We start from the raw sequence: 5,203 nt of genomic DNA, 5'->3' as shown, positions 1-5,203 counted from the left end.
ATGGGAAGTGAGACAGCTATTCCTGCCAAGACGTCGGTCTATACGTTATCTGCCCAAGGAATCTTCTCAACAACCCATTCGTCCAGCTGTTGCAAAGAGTCCCGTACTTTCATCAGGTATTGGGACATGTGTTCGTCCTTAGCTTCATATTCTTTTTGTATATGTCCCACGATGAGCTGAGAATCATTGTAAATCATGAGTTTAGAAGCGGAGAGTGCGAACACGAGGTTTAACCCGGACAGAATGGCCTCATACTCAGCTTCATTGTTTGATGTAGGATATCCTAGCCGGATAACCTGCTCTAGTTGTTCACCAGCCAGATATTTTAGAAGGAGGCCAACTCCGGATCCGAACGACCAAGAGGCCTCATCGACCTGCAAGATCTACCATCCTGACCTGCCTAACTCAATGCTTTGGGTAGGTTGTCGGGGAATCTCAACTATGAAGTCAACCATGACCTGTCCATTTATGGACAGCCTAAGCTGATATTCAATTTCGTACTCACTCAACTCTATGGCCCATTGGAGCATTCTTCCTTATATGTTTGGTTTATGCAAGATACTTGATTGGAGCCAAAATATGTGCTCTAATGGCACATATTCGATATGATTTGTGCACCAAAGGACATTCAAATCACCCAACTTGACCTAAATCAATGCTAAGGCCCTAGCCATGAGTTTAATTTATACTTTGGAAATTTATCTCAAGTTCAAGGGAAGAAAATTGTGCAAATTGAATGACTTTAGATTTTGAAAGATCAAGAAAGGGCTAAATGAGGAAATAAGTGAGTCAAGACTCATTGAACGTAAGGAAAGGCAAAACAAGGATATCATGAGGTTGGAAGATGATAAATGACCATTATGGAGTAAGAAAAAAGGCAAGAAAGCATGGGAAATGAGGCATGAAGCAACATTTATCTGCATGGAAATTTAGAACTCAAAAATCTGATGGCATTATATACTTTGACTTTGAGGACAAATTTGGAGCACTTTCTGGAGTCCATTATATACATACTATATATCGTTTCGAAGCTCGGGAAGTCATGAGTCCAACGCTTCAAATGGTTTGCAAATTGGATCTGAAATGAAGAAGTTATGGCCATTTGAAGACAACTGCACCAAGCTGGAGGGTCATTTCGAAATGATTTCGAAATTCAACTTATGATTTCGAAATTCAACTTATGAATTCGAAATCCACTTCGAAATGACACCAATTTTGAATTCACCCACTGCCACTTTGATGTTCCGCCTCCTCTACCTCGGGAATTGCATCTAAAGCACTCCATCCGCCCTAGGTGGACCCCACATGACTAGAAATCACCATTTTATTATTTTTTAATCATTTTTAGGAAATTATTTTGTAATAAGTGGCCAATGAGAGTGTGCCACATGTTAGGTAATTGAGGATATTATATAAACTCTCTCAATTCTAGGTTTTAGGGATCTTGGATTTTTTTCTAGAGAGTTTGACATTGAAGGTGGAAGAAGACGAGAACTTTGGTTTGTTTTCTTTTTCTTCTTTATTGAATATATTGTTTTTAGTTTCTTTTGATTCAAATTATGGATTTTTACCCTATTATGGATTGTGAATGTGACATCACCCCCATTAGCGGCTAAGAGCCAACTTGGGGCTTGAAGCATGAAAACCTAAGGGTTAAGAAACCTATAGGGACAATGGGTAAATTATTATAACAATGAGATTAATTATTGGTTGGGTGACAATTTATCATTTTTTTTATCCTATCCTTGTGAGTTCGTTTAGGGAATGATACGGTAGGTTATTACTTGATACTAGTGATTCTTGATCATTAGTTATCCTCGCCTTACCTACCGTTATTTGCCCATAAACAAAGCTATAAGGAGTAGGAAGGGTTAAAAAGCCAAATCTTAAATTGATAATCAATCTCATTCATTTGATGGTTTTAGGAATCTGTTTGAAAAAGGAAAAATTAGGTTTCGGATGCAATTTTGAGTTATAGAACCCAACTTGATCGCAAGTGGCCAAGGATCCCAAAACCTTAAGATCATATTACTTAAAATACCCTTGTTTTCTATAATTTCTATACCCTAGGTTGGATTGTGGAAAACCCCAAACTTGAATCAATTGAATTTAAAATCAATATTCATTTTCTCTTATTAATTTAATTTCTTTTACTTAGTTTCACATTATTCCAATATTGTTTTTCACTTAAGGATTTAAACAAAAACAATTCATTTATTCTAGTATTGACGATTTTCATAAGCCATTCCTTGAGAACGATACCCGGAATACTACAAAAGTCGTAGTGACTCTTTCTCTAGTTTTTCTTGACCAGAGTTACTACATAAAAAGGCTAAGTATTTTGGTACAATGGAGAAATTTCGGTCAATACTTCAGAGGGGTTAGTCGGTGAACACAACTATTGGATGAGCTTGGAAATATGGGCGAAGTTTCTGAGCAGTGTTTCGTAAAGCTAAGGTCGTCTGCTCGATTTTTGAGTACCTAGTCTCTGCATCGGTCATCGCTCTACTGATGTAGTAAATAGGTTTTTGTTCTTTATGCGACAGGGAACAAAATAGTACAGCGCTGACCGCCCAGTCAGATATTGCTAAGTACATGTACAACTGCTCGCCAGGTTGAGGGCTGCTCAAAATGGGTGGTTGTGTAAGGTAATGTTTGACTTCCTCGAATGCGTTCTGGCAATTATCCATCCACCCTGTTGCACTAGCTTGTCTTCTGGGTGACCATGAATCCTAGGAATTTGCCTATGCTTACACCAAATGCGCATTTAGACGGGTTGAGTTTCATGTCATATCTTCTCAGCAGGTGGAAGACTTCCTGCAAATGCTGGGCATGCTCTTCCCAGGTTTTGCTTTTGACCACTATGTCGTCAATGTATACCTCTACTATGTGACCGATCAGAGGTTTGAAGATTTTAGTCATCAACCTTTGGTAAGTGGCTCCAACGTTTTTTAAGCTGAATGACATGACCTTGTAACAGTAGAGTATGTATGGCGTTATGAAGGTGATATTTTCTTTGTCTATTGGAGCCATAGAGATTTGATGGTATCTAGATAAGGCATCTAGGAAAAAAAACATCTCATGTCTGGCGGTGAAGTCCACTATTTGGTCTATTCATGGCAACGAAAAACTATCTTTGGGGCATGCGTCATTGACGTTAATGTAATCCACGCACACTCGTCACTTTCCTTCCTTCTTGGGAACTACCACTACGTTTTTCAGCCACTCTGGATAATCAACTTCCTTAATGAATCCGACTACCAGCAACTTTTCTATCTCACTTTGAATGATTTTCTGCTTATCCGAATGGAATCGTCGGACCTTTTACCAGATATGTCTTGATGATGCTAGGACATTGAGTTGATGGGAGACAACCGACGGGTGGATTTCAGGCATGTCGGAGTGCGTCCATGCGCAAACATCTTTGTTTTGCTAGAATGTGCTCTAGAGGCGTTGCGTTTCACCTGGCTCCATGAGGGAACTAACATATGTAAAATGATCTTCTCCTTCCGAAATCTGAATGGTTTGCAAGGGATCTACTACCGGAGAATCCTTATCCATCGGGTACTGTAATTGTTATTGGTTAGGCTTGTCTACTTGCTTGGGGGAAGATTTGCGATCATTGTTGGATCTAGTCTCCCAAGTAGCACTGACGAGTAGCCAGCTGGCTACCATAGAGATCGATTTGTCCATTTTTGGTAATGAAACTCACCATCTGATGATATGTGGAAGGGATGGCCTTCATGCTGTGCAACCAGGCACGCCCTAAGATAGCATTAAAGGGGGATAAATCTTCCACCATAAATAATTTTACATTGAGAGTGACTCAACCTGCTTGGATTTATAGTACAATATCCTCAATGGATGTTGTTGAGGCCCTATTGAACCCTGACAGTATCCGTCTCGGGTTCTCCAAGCTAAAGGGCATAAATCCCATTTATTTGATTACCGATATTTGTAAGAGATCTGTCAAGTTGCCCTAGTTGACCAAAATCCATCTCACGTTGAAGTCACCAATTCTTAGTTTCAAGATAAGGGCGTCTTGGTGTGACTACAACACCCAGGCAGGGTCCATTGGAGGAAAAATGATTACTCCATCTATTATGTGAGCGCTTCCGCTGGTTAGTCCAAGCCGGATGGAGCTAACATGTTCTCAGACTGAGGTGGCTTGTAGTAGTCTTTGTCTCTTTCGCTTGGAGTTGTATTCTTCATCTAAAGGTCCATCATGGATGTAGTTGATTATGGCTTTAAGAATAACGGGAGCTGAGGGAGTTCCGGAGACCTGATTGTGGGAAGTTTCCCCACTTTTAGCTCCTGAGCGGACGTACTATTTTAGATGTCCTGTTTTTATGAGTTTTTCCACCAAGTAATGGAGGCTTATACACTGCTCCGTGGTATGTCCATGGTCTTTGTGGTTTTGGCCACCTAAAATCAGACAGCTCGCGTATCAAGGGGAGAAGCTTTTCATGAGTAATAACGAGGGGTGTAAGTGGGAATTGATCCGGCTAGCGTTGCTCGCCTTGTCCTATGCTAGGAGGTCTTCATTGACTTGAAGGCTTGAAATTCCTTGCCGCGTCGTTTTTTACCAACCGGCCAGTGACTAAGATCTGTTGTGTGGCTGTGTAGACATCATCTTCCAGTATAGAATATTTGTTCACGCGCCAAAACAGATCATCCATAGTTGTGAGGGGTTTTTTGGGAAGGGATTCATAGAACAATGTGCCCAGACATATGCTACGCTTAAAAATTTGGAGGACAGCATCCATACTGTATGATTCCACTTGCAATACAGCTTGTCCAAAATGCTTCACGAACTCCCTTAGGGATTCATTCTCCTGCATTTTTATGTTCTACAAGGTGATGATATTCTGCTTATATCGAGCTAAGCACAAGTATTACTCCACGAAGGCTTCGGACAGATCCTTGAAATTATCAACTGAATTCATGGGGAGCCAATGAAACCATGAGAGAGCTTAGCTTTGGAGACTGGCAGAAAAGACTTTACATAACAGCATGTCATTTCCTATACCCAGAGTCATGAGTTGTCGGTAGTGCATGATGTGATCAAACGGATTGTTAGATCCATCATATGCAAAAAATTTCTACACAAGGAACCCTCTTGAGGGTTTGTAATTGATAATGCAATAACTGAAAGACGTGGAGAGCATGTCGTCCAATTGCCTGCTAATGGAGCCTGGAGGGG

Source organism: Vitis riparia, chromosome 10 (assembly GCF_004353265.1).
Source record: "Vitis riparia cultivar Riparia Gloire de Montpellier isolate 1030 chromosome 10, EGFV_Vit.rip_1.0, whole genome shotgun sequence".
Lineage (NCBI taxonomy): Eukaryota > Viridiplantae > Streptophyta > Magnoliopsida > Vitales > Vitaceae > Vitis > Vitis riparia.
Note: the sequence above shows the minus strand (reverse complement) of the source record.